The sequence below is a fragment of the Anabrus simplex genome, chromosome 1 (assembly GCF_040414725.1).
Source record: "Anabrus simplex isolate iqAnaSimp1 chromosome 1, ASM4041472v1, whole genome shotgun sequence".
Taxonomy (NCBI): domain Eukaryota; kingdom Metazoa; phylum Arthropoda; class Insecta; order Orthoptera; family Tettigoniidae; genus Anabrus; species Anabrus simplex.
The window spans coordinates 1293242950-1293258400 of NC_090265.1; positions in this window are offsets into that span (position 1 = coordinate 1293242950).

Genomic DNA, 15451 nt, shown 5'->3' on the forward strand with positions numbered 1-15451 from the left:
GATAGGGAAGACGAAATGACTTATGATGAATGAAAGTGGGTAATGAGGGGGAAGGATCGGCTGTGACCCATGAACTGTCCCGGCATTTGCCTAAGTGAAACTGGGAAATCATAGGAAAGCATTATCAAGACAGCCGACGGTGTGTTTCGAACCCACTCGTCTCCGATTGCAGAGCTTAGCTGCCTAGCCATAGCGCAGCCACTCCGCTCGGTGTATGCCGGCTGATAATGAAAATGGTATATCAGCAAATGAATTTTAATTCAATTCCTAGCTTATGTTAAGATGGATTTCGGCTGAACGGTGTATGTTGATGTACAGTATATTTTATTTATTTTGAGGTTTTTCTTTTCTTTTTAAATCATAGCCTTATCCTTCATCAAGCTCTAAATATCTGTAGTTTCCAGAACGTCAGTTTTTGAAAGGATATTACACTTCGTGTAAAAGTCTTATACTTGTCCTATTTCACCCAGGGATGAGGCTACACAGAATGGGTCGAGTAACAATCGCTAAAGAGGGGTTCCCGTGATTTCTGGTTTTCTCACGAAAGACCACAGTCTACATTATCAGTCCTAGTCATTTTCCCGTCCTGCCGTCGCCAGAAACCTGTGTGGGTGAGTGCGACGTTAATTTACTAGCAAAAGAAAGAAAAAGAAAACGTTCTTTTGAGTCCTTATAATTCCATATTTTCCACAGTACAGAGTGCTTCCTGCAAGACAGTGCTTATCAAAATTTGCTAAAACTTGACGAGAATGTTTTGAAACATTTAAAGATTTCAGTTTGATCTGGATTTTGAAGTGCATTAAATTTCAGTTTGAATTTTGATGAATAGGCATTGCAGGCTACACTTTTCTTAATTTGGGGATCATTTTGCATCTCTTCGATATGCTGTATTTCACATACAGATAAAAAGCAGTATTCAGAAAACACGTAACTGAGAGTTTTAATTCATGCTCAACGGCGTAACTGAGACGTTTTCATCAGTTTGTAAAAAAAGATCATTTTCATTTTTGTGAATTATAAAAATACCCTATTTATTTAAAAATTTCCTCTTTGTAGGATTTGACACACCAGAAAATCTGTTCCGGTCCCCAGGACATCTACATTGATTTTTACTAGGATCGATTCACGCTGTTAAACTATAGCCTACTACGACATGGCATCAAAACTGTCATTTCATGGACCACTGCTATTTTCCACCCTCCCTTTTCAAATGCAGAAATAAAATAATTTCCTATGCCCTATAAAATCAATTAGAATGGCATTTATAGAGGAGGCTATGTAGCTCATGGCTCCAATGACCAATTCGGTTTAAGAATATCAGGAACTTCAACTATCTGTCGCCACAATTCTGTCACTTTCTTGTTTTCACTTTGCTCTTATCGCAACTACGTTTACTTGTTTTTATAGAAATTCATCAGAATAACGCGCTGAAATACTTTCAGTAACTTGTTGGTATCAAAAATCTGTCGCCTTTACACAAACAGGAATATCATGTTCTGTATCTTAACATTCCTGCTTTAAGACAAATAAATTTTACCAAGCAGTATAGTCATTTAACTGTAAGTTTTCATTTAGCAAATGATGGACTCGAACCGCACTGTCAAAAGACTGCACAGTCAAGAGAACTAACTGTGATGAAGCCGACAGCCGACGTATTTGGAACGTGCGTCCCGCAGAGTTTAAATGTTTAAAAAAAACCTATATTTCTACGTTCTCTGTATAGGTTATGAGTACCTATGTACTGTTTTTGATTTGTTTTATATTTAAGATTTTTATTATCATTTCTCGTTTAATTTTCCAGTTATTTCTTAAAAATCAAAACAAATACAGCTCGAGCTCCCGCTTCTCTGTAGATAAATCTGGAGCTCTCGTGGTGAAATGAACAGTGGAGTAGACATGGGCTGTTTCTGAAAGTGCAGGGCTGCCTCGTTGAGATGGATCTCTTGAAGCTCGAGAATGTTGATCAAGTTTGATAAAATTTATCGAGGGATATACACAAATCACATATCCGTTCTCACGGAACGAAGTATATCTTACATTTCATTGCAGGCACTCAGTCAGAAAAGGAAAGAAGCAACATGATCAATCTGTGGTGAGATTTCTACATGAAAACTTCCATAAGAGGAGATCAGTCTTAATTTGATGGAAACTTAGAAGGAATGGGCGTGGAGTAGATGTGATTACTTGCATTTTTCACTTCGATCGATCCACGGGTTGCACTTTTGTGGTCTGAAAAGACGGAGATGTTGTTAAATTCAATCATTTCAGTCAATATTTTGCCTCATTTTAATGTAGGTATGTAGTTGTATAGTCGAGAACAACTGTGTAAATAGTGCTTTAAACTGGTTAGATATAAGAAAAGGTAACCTGGCCTTAATCTTGCCAGGATAAATAAGTGATTAATCAAAATCAATCAAAAATCTGACTTATGGTAAGTTGAAATTACAGTTAATTCTCAATCTCTTTTTTTCCCCTAATGATTCTTGTACCGCTAGAGTTTGGAGTACCGACCTCGATAGCTGCAGTCGCTTAAGTGCGGCCAGTATCCAGTATTCAGGAGATAGTGGGTTTGAACCCCACTGTCGGCAGCCCTGAAGATGGTTTTTGGTTTTCCTGTTTTCACACCAGGCAAATGCTGGGGCTGTTCCTTATTAAGGCCGCGGCCGATTCCTTCCCACTCCTAACCCTTTCCTGTTCTATCGTCGCCATAAGACCTCTCTGTGTCGGTGCGACGTAAAACAACTTGTAAAGAAAAATAGTTTGGAGTTAGCGTATCCCATTCTTGTAACTAATTGATACCAAGTATCGTAAGAAATTCAGCTAAACTTCTTGATGGATCACGAAAATTTCGCTGTATATCTTCCTAAGAGGCTGCCAAGCCGAGGTGGAAAAAGTGTGCTCAGTTCACCTTGAATATCCTGGGTTCATTTCCCCGTCAGGAAGTCGAGTAGTTTAGAAACGAGAATGGTATTTCTGGACTGGCACATAACAACACATTGGAACTTGTTATGTCAAAAATCTGTCGGCTTTACACAGACGCTTGGTAAAGAGGAATACCATGTTCTGTTTCGTAGCATTTCTGGTTTAGACAAATTAATATGCCATGCAGTATAGACATTTAGCTGCAAACTTGCATTCAGGAAATGGTGGGTTCGAACCTCACTGTCGACAGTCCTGAAGATGGTTTTCAGTGATTTCCTATTTTCACACGAGATGCATATTTGTCATCTGAAAATTACTGATGTAATACTGAATTCAAAGGAACCAAAAACAGCATCAATAACTCAACCACCGGGTGAGTTGTTCGTGCGGTTAGGAGCGCGCAGCTGTGAGCTTGCATCCGGGAGATAGTGGGTTCGAACCTCACTGTCGGCAACCCTGACGATGGTTTTCCGTGGTTTCCCATTTTCACACCAGGCAAATGCTGGGGCCGTACCGTATTTAAGGTCACGGCCGCTTCCTTCCCATGCCTAGGCCTTTGCTCTCCCATCGTCGACATAAGCCCTATTAAAAATATATATCTGTGTCGGTGCGACGTAAAGCAAATTAAAAAAAGGAACCCAACTTCCGCCTTTTTTTCCTGGCCCTTTCCCAATATATCGATGTCGTAACTTCAGGGGATATGTCCCACTTTCACGGCTGGATGCTCTTCCTACGTGTAGAGATGTATTCACTGTTGTGTGTTACTGTGGTGGTTGGTAGCGTAGTGTTTTGTGTGTAGATAAAGATATGTGTTTTACGACGAGCACAAACACTCATCCCCTGGCCAGAGGGATATACAGGTAAAATTCTATCGCCGGGAATCGAACCTGGAGTCCTCAGCACCGAAGGCCAGGACGTTGACCATTCAATCAAGGAGTCGAAAAATCATTCGACGTCGGTAATAATATTAACAAATTTTGATCGAAGTTCTCGATTATCACATTGCCAGCGATAATATTTATGAGTTGGAGCGATGTTAAACAAATGGCAAGAAAACATGTTTCCAGTACTAATAAAAGAAGAAGAAGAAGACGACGATGAAAGTAATTTCTTAACGTCGTTTCGATTTTTTTCTGTCTTGCGAGATGATATATTCTCAGAAATTTGCTCATTGAAGTTCCTCTCTTTGAAAACATTGGTAAATATACTGTGTCTCACGCAGTTATATCAGTCCACTGCACTGGGGTTTGATGCCACAGCCCTGAGCCCAGAACGGAGTAAGAGCACCTTGACCAACTACGTTACTCATTTTGGTTACTTGTTGAGGAAGTAGTCTGACATATAAGCTAGTTTCAGGTCAAGCTATAGAGAAATTATTTTATCAGCGGACTGCGCTATCACACCCAGATATTGAAATTACCTCAGATTACAGCGTACTGTTCAACATGTGTTCAAATAATATTCAAAAGCCATAGTCGCTCTGACACTCATGTAAACATCGTTATGGTTTTCCTTTCTTACTGTGATTCTAACGGCAAAGCGCATTCACCTTGAAACACTTCCTGTAGGCCAGGCTGCACCAAGCATTCCCGAAATATCTCGGTAAACAGTGTGAAGGAATTCCCTAGCCTAGAGGAATACGAGACACCTGATCGCCATATGACGTCAGGGGAAGTGTGCTGTTATACACACACCCGACAGTTTAAACAAATAATCAACGGCTTTGTAAGGCAATAGTGATTTCAAACCGCTTAAAATCATGGTATTATTTAACGGCCTGATCAAGTTTTAGAAGGATCAAAGATACCGGATGTTATTGAGTCGAAAATGCATACTTGCTTCGTAATTCACATGATTCGAATTTTGGATTGGTTGTGAATCAATTCGAAGATCAGTCATCTTTTCTGATTGGTTCAGGTTCGAATCACAACACTGCAACGAATTGAATACGGAACTGAGGTGTTATAACGGGGCTCATTCGTCCTTGGGTAATATAAATTATTAAGGAAAGTTTTGTGTTATGTGTACCCAAGGACTACGACACATTGTTTCACATATTTCTTACATTTATTTTGCAAATATATTGCACTGAAAATAAATTATATTAATTAATATTTTACTTTCAATCATCCTAGAAGTTATTTTCAGTAGTTCTCCAGTTCAGCTGCAGGCTAATGCTGAGATGGTACCTGACATACTGGCGTAGTCTCAATTAATTACAGCCGGATTGACTGTGGGTCTTGGTCTCCTGAATGTAAGTTGGTGGGTACGATCTCAGTTGAGTTTGTTGGTATTTAAATGATCTGAAATACGCTTATCTCGTGCCAGCAAACTTACCACTTCATGAAAAAACTCCTTTTGGACAAAATTCTGGCGTCTCCGAAAATCGTAAAAATGGGACTTGAAACCAATAATATGTTTTTTAATTATTATTACTATTATTATTATCGAGTCACTTAGGATACCGATACTACATCGACATGGGTCATGAAACAAAAGTTCTCACACACCCAAGTAACGGAACTAATGACCAGTAGGTATATAACTCCAGCCGCTGGAATACGCTGACACACAGACAAAATAAGTAGACCTACATGAGGCTGGTAAATTAAATGACCGAAGTCCCTCCACCAAACAAGGTAAACCATATTAAGTGAATTTGGAATCACATACTTTCGTACATCTTTCCTTCTTTAATTCGAAAATGTCGGATGATTTTCTCTGTAAAAAATCGATCGTAACTTTGCCAAGTTGTCATATGACTGTCCGGGATTTATAACTGTCGAACCAAGTAAAGATCAGCAAAACTGAATTTAGACTGCGGCAGTGGTCGAACTGGTTTTCTCTCGTGTGAAGTAATGTTTTGAAGACATCAATAGTAATTGTTTCTTTTTCGTGTATAATACTGTTAACATACGTTTTCCTTTTATAAATTTATCACCCAAAATTAGTTTCGGCAGACTGAAGAACCTAATAGTTAAAAATTTAAAGAAGTTAGAAGAAACATTCAGACGCAAGAAAACACGAGTGTCAACAACGGGATGATATCCAATAATTTTCTTAATTTCCAATAATCGTATTGCTCTCGTGATGGAGAATAGTGGCTAATTGAACCGGTGAGAAATAGAAACCGTGGCACAAAGTTAATCACAGCCATGGTAATAAACCAGTCTTGAGGGATGTTGCCCATGCAGTGAGCAGAATTACAGGGAAAGTGTCGATTTTGTTTCCTGGCGTGGTTAAATTCATTTAAAAAAGAAATGTATTCCTAAATCAACATTTATTCTGCTAACGGCTTCAACAACCATCAGGATATTGGTTTTTCATGCTGGAAACCAAGGACACAACTGACACATTTGGACACCGTTAAATACCACCGACTTCAGACGGGATCATACCATAAAAAAACTGACCAAATTTGCTTTGAATATCTGTAAGATTGAGATAGGAGTTTCATATTACACCATCAGAAGTCTGTAAATGTTTTTTCTTTCATATTGTCACGCTGCCCAAATAACCTACCAGACCTATATCTCAATTAAAACCACGGCCGTTGCCCTCTCAGTTGTAACCTTTCCCTATCTTACCGTTGGCAAACACCTTACTTCGGTTCCTGATTCTATTGATTGTGAGTTGTTGCCAACCTCACACGAACTGCACTATGGTTTGGTTTACGATAATTTTTTGGCACAGGCCTCTTTGATATCAGTTCTCCGTCGTGCAGCCGATTTCGTGCTGTCTGATTGGACACATTCACTCCAGTGGGTCTCCGAAGGTCCTGACGGAACAAGCAATAGCGGGCCTTCGTCGTGCTGAAAGCAACAAATAGACTAACCGATTCTGCCTGCGAGTTGCTTAGCCTGGACGTCTCGTCCGTTGTTGATCACTGATCAGCAACCGAGACATCGCTCTGACTCACTTCAACTCGAGCGGCGACATGCACTTTTCGCCGTCCATCTATGTGCAGTTCGAATGCGGACTGTAGTACAGTAGCCCTGCGCGCGCTGTCAATATATGACCAGTCTTTTCTTAAATGCTATTTATTTGGCGTGTATTTGGAAATTGCGGAAGTGTAAAGTGTTGAATGTGAGGAAAGGAACGTTAAGGACGACACAAACACCCAGTCCCCAGCCCAGGGATATTAATAATTTACAATTAAAACCCCTGACCCGCCCAGGAATCGAACCCGAGGCCGGACATGACCGGCCTTACAAACGATGCTGTTAAACTGGCCGACTCGACTAATGCCTCCAATCGGACAAATATCTGCATTTATCGTCGCCATAAGACCTATCTGTGTCGGTGCGACGTAAAGACACTAGAAAAAACCTGGATTTAGCGTCACTGTGTGCCTTATGCATTGGCGTACAGTGCATACTGTAAACACGTTTGTGCTACTGTGGAAAATTGTAATATGTAACACTTTTCTTGAGCAGTACTGTAATTATTTTTTTTTTTTTTTTGCTATTGGCTTAACGTCGCACCGACACAATAGGTCTTATGGCGACGATGGGACAGGAAAGGGCTAGGATTGGGAAGGAAGCGGCCGTGGCCTTAATTAAAGTACAGCCCCAGCATTTGCCTGGTGTGAAAATGGGAAACCACGGAAAACCATCTTCAGGGCTGCCGATAGTGGGGTTCGAACCCACTACCTCCCGAATACTGGATACTGGCCGCACTTAAGCGACTGCAGCTATCGAGCTCGGTGTAATTAAATAAACAATCTCCTTCCCTTGCCGACAAATTTAGTCTATGTCAGTGGTGTGGTTAACAATATTTGTGTAATTCATTATTACAGAATGTTAAATTATAAGTACAACCCATGGGCATTTAAACATGACTAGGCTACATTTAATTTATATTGGCAGGTGTTTTGCAGATTGGAGTTTTGATAATTTGTTGTTGAAAAGCAAGCATTTGCTTCTGCCTAACTTTTCCTCATTATGGCCTAATTATATCTCCTCACCGTTCACCTAAAATTCTTAATGATAATTTACTTTATTGGAAGCCTTGTAGTGTTTTAATCAGATCAGTTTATGTCCAGCATATGTAGCATTGGCAATAATCTATTGTTAGACTCGTGTGACCATGTGAAGGATGAGTTCAGTATAATTAATATTTAGTTAGCGTGTTAAGGAAAACTTTGTTCTTCCCTTATGTGACGCAACTTACATGCCTCTCTCCCTCAAAATCGTAAACAGCCGACGAATACCCAACATGAGAGGCAGCTTACTCGCTCCCAACTGCACTGTGGATTGGCACAGCTTACCTACCTCTAACGTCAATTCCCGACCAGTTTGTTTTAATTCTGGAGCTAGCTTCACTCATTATCACGAGACCAATTGAGGAGCTGGCTGATATGAGAGGGAGCTTACATATTAAGGAAAAGCAGACTGAGGATGTTGTTGCTCTGACCGAGTGGTACACCAATATCTGCAGACGACAGGAGTCGTTATGGCAGGCCAGTGAGCTTAATGGGCTGTATGTGTTACAAGTTAGTGTTTTTTTTTGTTTTTGTTTTTTTGGCTTTACGTCGCACCGACACAGATAGGTATTATGGCGACGATGGGACGAGGAAGGGCTAGGAGTGGGAAGGAAGCCGCCGTGGCCTTAATTAAGGTACAGCCCCAGCATTTGCCTGGTGTGAAAATGGGAAACCACGGAAAACCATTTTCAGGGCTGCCGACAGTGGGGTTCGAACCTACTATCTCCCGAATACTGGATACTGGCCGCACTTAAGCGACTGCAGCTATCGAGCTCGGTACAAGTTAGTTTATCGTTGTTAATACATCCTTCGTCTTCGTAAATCTTTATACAGTAGCATGGGTGGTGCAGCCATGATTTGGTGAAATTCTAGTCGTTTGTATTTCCTGGTATTATTGCACAATCTATTTTTTTTTTTTTTTTCTGAGTGCCACATACTCGACGGAATTAGCACAGTTGACTGTACTTTCAGCATCACTATCTTTGTTAACCGAGATAACTGATAAGTGTGACATCGATTACAATCTTAGTATTGATCGAGTGTTTCTCTTGATACAACACTCACCCCCACGCACCTTATGTGGCACTTGCAGACCACTAAGGCCCCTGTTATATTATGACATTGGTGCCGTCACCAGAAACTGGTGTCCGGCTGGTGGACGAACCCGGCAAACGCTCGGGACACCAACGAATTGTGGCTGGGCATTGCTTCAAATGTAGCCTATCATACTAGGACATTGGTGGCGACAACTGGTTGCGACTCATTCCCCGCTCCCTGCCCGCTTATTCCTCAATCAGTTCCACTTGTGCTGTTCTCAAAATAGGTTTTCTGTTTCAATTGTGTTCTTGGGACGACCAATTTCTCCTCTACTGTAACACTTTTCTTCACTCTTGTATCAGTACCTGTTATATCCTCTTTTATATAGCATAAAAGCTAAAAAAAAAAAAGAAAAAGAAAATACGATTTTGACAATGACTTTCGTGTCTACCTTCAGAAACGAGTCGCGCCTAAATGGCTGTCGGAATTTCAGGATATTTTGCAGTAACATTTTCAGAGGGAACTGACACATAGACCAGTTTTATTTCAAAATCTTGACCTTAAAATGTATCATTTGCGAAATTATTTGTAAAAATGAATATGGTTTAATGGCTTTATTTGTAGATATTTTTTCAACTTGCGCATGTGAATGTTTTATCTGCTAAAAACACAAAATAATGGGCAAATGGGAATCTACATAAAAGGACTTAAGTGTTTTCTTTGAAACATTAATGATTCTCCAGAAAATTACGCTAAATTACCTTAAGAATAGCCATCAACAATGTTACACTGACCATTGTTTCTGTCTCTACTGCAGCCACTTTTCCGTTCTAAATAGCAGTACTGCTGCACTCGTGCAAAACTAACACGTCGACGGTGGGCGCAATAGGATAAGTTTGTCTTGATTAGTTGCGTCCGCTCTTGTATCATACAGTAGCATAGCTTTCTTGGCTATTAACTGGAGAGAAGACATTCCAATGAAATTAAAATCTCTTCCGTTATGGACGTACTTCATCAGGAGTTCAGTTGAGTACCTAGGCTCCGTATGTTTCACATCTTACAAATGATGGTGATAAGTTCTAGGCAGTTTTTAAACAGCCTTCAGAGAAGTGAAAATAAATACTCTTGCAGAGTTCCTTGACGAGGTTTGCTGGTGTCAGTTTTCACACGTTGTCTGTTATCTTCATTTCTCTGTTATCACCCTATAGTTCAGTGAACTTCACAATCGCTTTACTGAAAGGTTTGTCGAAAGCGGAAGTAAGTTGCTGACCTATATTGATAGGTTCCATAGTTGAGTTGTAGGCCTAGGTGAAACGATTGACAGCCATTCTCATTTTGATCGAAACTTGGGTGAAATTAGGTACTGTGAGTCCGACTATTTTCCCTCCATTACAGAATCCAGCAGTTTTTCCTTCTTTAAAATATACCTGTCACAATAACGTCGCTGTGCTTAGTTAAGGAACCGTATTATTATTTATTATTATTATTTAAATATAGCATATGCTTAAATATAAAATATACTTTTTTTTTTCCCTTTTTCTCGTTATCCTATGATTGCATTTGTTGAATAGAAGAGCAAGTTTAATATTCAGACGTAGCCATTTGGTCGCAGTCATCATGTGTACCTGCTGCTCCGATGTGCTTTGTTTCAACGGACTGAACCTGCCGTATTTGCTTCATCTGCCCCGAACTTTCACACCTGCAGTGTATATGCGTTTTGAGGCATAGCTTGCCATGACTACTCTACGACATTGGTTGCCAAACTTGAAGAGAGGTGATCTCTCTCAAAGAGCCTAAGTCGATAGTGAACTCATTTGGTGAGCTAAAGAAAAGAAAATACAAGAAGGGGAAAGAAAAGAAAAGCAGAAATATTGTGTTTGACTTCAGCTTGGCTATGAAATGTCTCGCCCTTGTGGGTTATTGAAGCGTCTGTGGTGTGTTAATACAGCCGTTAAACTGTGAAGCAGTAGGGTAACTGTTATTAATGTCACTGGCTAATTCTAAGTAGGCATTAAAATGCTGTCAGACTAATGGTGCTAACTTATATGGTAGGTTCTATACGCAGTATTATGAGGTATTAACGCGCGCTTGTATTGTCGTGTTTAGTAATGACCGCGGGTGTTTAGTACCACCAATATATAATAGGTCGGACTTTCACAAAAGGCTTTGTCAACGTCTCGGTTATTACCCACTGAGAAAATAAGGTTCTTCACCTGATAACCTTAACTTATTGTACAGAAAGGACATGCGAAGCTGATGTGGAACTGCGCTATTGGATTGTCAAGTAACTACAAACTGGGGTCCAATTTGTGGGCTCATAATTGAAAATACAAATAGAGTAGGAAATACTTTAAAGACTGCCCATTCGAGAGGATTCAGGATGGCCGTCTTCATGCTAAAAAGAATCCGCTAGTTAAGAAAAACTACTACTACATTAACTGAAAATTCATAAATTGACAGTTGTAGACATTATGCATTAAACGGACGAATATAAAGGAGTTTATTATTTTTCAGGTGCAACATTACTCGAAACACACTGTTCAGATATTACGTGATACCGTATTCAATATCCTCAATATAGCGTACTAGCTGATGTACCCGTGCTTCGCTACGGGATTCTAAGAAAGACTGTCTTTGTAGTTTTCATAACTACTTTTAGTTAACTTAGGCCATTACAAAAATTTCAGTAGGAATGTAGGGATTAAAAGCAATGTTGCCGTATAAAATACTCGTTCAAATGAAAAACCGCACATTTTCTCACTTTTAACGAACAGTACTACGATGCCAATCTAACAGACCAAAGTTCCAGTGCTGGTATGACCAGGCCGCAGACAGCCGTGAACACTCCTCTGCCATTGTTCCGTTAAATATACACACTGCTCATTTCAATCAGTGCCTCAGAGTAGGGATTGAACAGCTCGAATACTATGCTGAGCCAGTTTGTTACGTACCAGTAGTATCAGAAAATGCAATGACCACAGGAATGGCATGCTTAAGAAGAAAGTTATCTAACTCCCCAGCTACTTCCCGCCAATATTCAGGCAGGCTGTTACACTCGATACGACCGGGCAAGTTGGCTGTGCGGTTAGGGGCACGCAGTTGTGAGTTTGCATTCGGGAGGTTGTGGATTCGAAAAGCACTGTCGACAGCCCTGAAGATGGTATGCCGTGGTCTCCCATTTTCACACCAGGCAAATGCTGGGGCTGTACCGTAATTAACGTCAGGTCCGCTTCCTTTCCACTCCTAGCCCTTTTCTATCCCATCGTCGCCATAATACCTGTCTGTGTCAGTGCGACGTAAAGCAAATAAAAAACACTCGGTATACAGCAGTAATCCCATCTATCGGACATGACTGGCAACACAAGATACAAAGCACATCACAACTAACAATGGTCAATGTAATGTTATTGTTGTTCAATGTTATGAGCTTTCTGTATTGTAGGCCTTCACATTTAGTTTTCTTTCGACTCTGTGATATTAGGGCGTCTTACGAAATTTTTTTATAGCGACTTTACATAACGATTTTCATTAAATTCTGTCTAACCATTTTCTCGTGACTTGGCGCTGATACGGGCTTAGCAACAAAAATCCAAATGCATGGATTTCTCTGTTATCATAGCGGGTTTGGTAAAAATGTATAAGACATAAATGGTCGGAAATTTAATACTATATAACTTTAGAAATGTAGTATTTGTCGATAGGACCACTAATAACACAAACATTTGAGAATTAAATTTTAGACCATCCCCTAAACTAACATTCCGTTCAGCGTGAATTCAATTATTTATGGCCTATATTGTAACAACTTATTTCCAAACATTGCATACCTATTTTCATTAAGATAGGACCACTAATAACATAAAAATTTGAGAATTTAAGTTTAGGCCTTCCCCTGAACTACTATTTTTTTCAGCATGAGTAAGATTATTTGTGGCCTAGATCGTAGCGACTTGTGTCCCGACTTTGCATACCGATTTTTATGAAGATAGGACAAATAATGACATAAATATTTGAGAATAAAATGTTTGGCCTTCCCCTAAACTACCATTTCTCTGAGCGTGAATAAGATTATTTATGGCCTAGATTGTAGCGGGCCGGGCTGAGTGGCTCAGACGGTTAAGGCGCTTGCCTTCTAATCCCAACTTGGCAGGTTCGATCCTGGCTCTGTCCGGTGGTATTTGAAGGTGCTCAAATACGACAGCCCCGTGTCGGTAGATTTACTGGCACGTAAAAGAACTCCTGCGGGACCAAATTCCGGCACCTCGGCGTCTCCGAAGACCTTAAAAAGTAGTTAGTGAGACGTAAGGCAAATAACATTATTATTATTATTATTATTATTATTATTATTATTATTATTATTATTATTATTATTATTATTATTATTATTATTATTGTAGCGGCTTATTTTCCGACTTTACATACCGTGCCGATTTTTATTAAATTCTCTTCAGCCGTTTTCTCGTGATGCGTGTAGGCTACATACATACATACATACAGACAGACAGACAGACAGACAGACAGAAATTACGGAAAATTAAAAAGTGCATTTCCTTGCTACTATGGACACGGTCGATACAGAAATACCATCCTTTTTAAATTTTGAGCAATGTACAGACAAAACTCTTATTTTATATATATATAGATTAATTATGGTGGCACCTATATGTTTTACTTTCCTTCTACTACAAACCATTTTAAGATGGTTCTATAAAAGAGTTCGTTAAAGTGCTTGTAAATTTGTAGACATGGGTCTCTGCATGTAAACGCTATTACATTCCAGCCGACCGTGCTGAGGTTCGATCCTGCTACGATTGGCATATGAGGCGAGCACATAATTGCTACTCAGTCATCGTGTTTGTTATGGTACTTTCTAGGCTTGATATGGATAATGCATGGACGATTTTCTCGGTACGAATCCCACGTAATCTCTCGTAACTATGGTCACGATATCAATATTCACGTAACGTTAAGTGACGTTAAGTTTGATATTGACATGTATAAGTATCAGATGCTACTAAATTTTAACGTTTCTTCGCAGGTATTTGGAATTATTTTATTACATACTCATTGCCACAAGGGTATTACATTTAAATACCTTTACATGACATTGAACTGAACTGGAATCGAACCCACAACGCTGAGTGTCGTCGTCAACATACAGTTACTGTACAATGACCACTTAGTCGGACATATCAGTCAATTCGAGAAACCTTCCAGCTTGACCAACTGGTTTAACAAGCTGTACGTTAGCTTGTGTTTCTTTTACGTTTACTGAAGTAAAGTTGTGCGCATTGTTTATCTCAATCAGAATAATACTGGGGTTTATAATTGTAAGAGTAATTTTTCAGGAGAAAACATGTCCATATCTAATTCAAGAAGTGACTGATATTCTAGGATTCTGGTTCAGTCATCATTTTTAATTTTCTTATAACTTCTTTAAGTATTTCAGTCTTATCATGTCATTAATTTTTGAGGTATACGAACTCATTATAGGGGTGTTGAAGATGTCAACCACTGAAAATTGGGACACCAGTAATTTAATAACGAAACTCGTGCAGACAAACCTGAATTACGTACCAAATACACCACTGTAGACAGCCGGACTTGTTATGACAATACTACCAACGTAAAGAAATTATATTACCGAGCTCGATAGCTGCAGTCGCTTAATTGCGGCCAGTATCCAGTATTCGGGAGATAGTGGGTTCGAGCCCCACTGTCGGCAGCCCTGAAGATGGTTTTCTGTGGTTTCCCATTTTCACACCAGTCAAATGCTGGGGCTGTACCTAATTACGGCCATGGCCGCTTTCTTCTCACTCCTAGCTCCTCCCTGTCCCATCGTCGCAATAAGACCTGTCTGTGTCGGTGCGACGTAAAGCAACTTGCAAATATATATATTTAACGCACTAATCAGCCTTCTGTGTCAGGTGGATTTGAACATATGAAGGTATAATTATAAGAATTCATATAAAAATGGCGTCATTTTGTCTTCTTAAAGGTAAAAGTAAATCGCGTTTCATGAACGGGTTTCATAATAAGTCATGTGCCGATTTAATAAGGAAAACCTTCAGTTATGTAGTCGAATGGAAATCCGAAAAAGTCTTTTCTTTCTCGATCTAACTCCCCTTAATTTCGTGTTCAAACATACCTGAGAGACACAATACGTTCTCCGTTACGGGGTCGAATGGATTTTCTGTACAGCATGCCACAGTATTTTATCTCTGTGACGAACGTTACACCAAACAAGACTCTCTTGCCAGAGAATTGACGACCCCTGTAGCGGTGACTGTGACAAACTGTAGGCGTAAGAAATATTACTATTCCTAAAATGGAGTGACTTAGTCTAACTTAAATATTGAAGTACACCAGAGGCGATATAGTAACAAAGTCGTATCATTATTATTTGATACCTAGTGATTGGACAAACTGTCTATTAGGTCACCGGTCGATATTTGAATTGATATTGTCAAATCTGTTATAATTTATGCTGAATTGGCAGAGAATAGA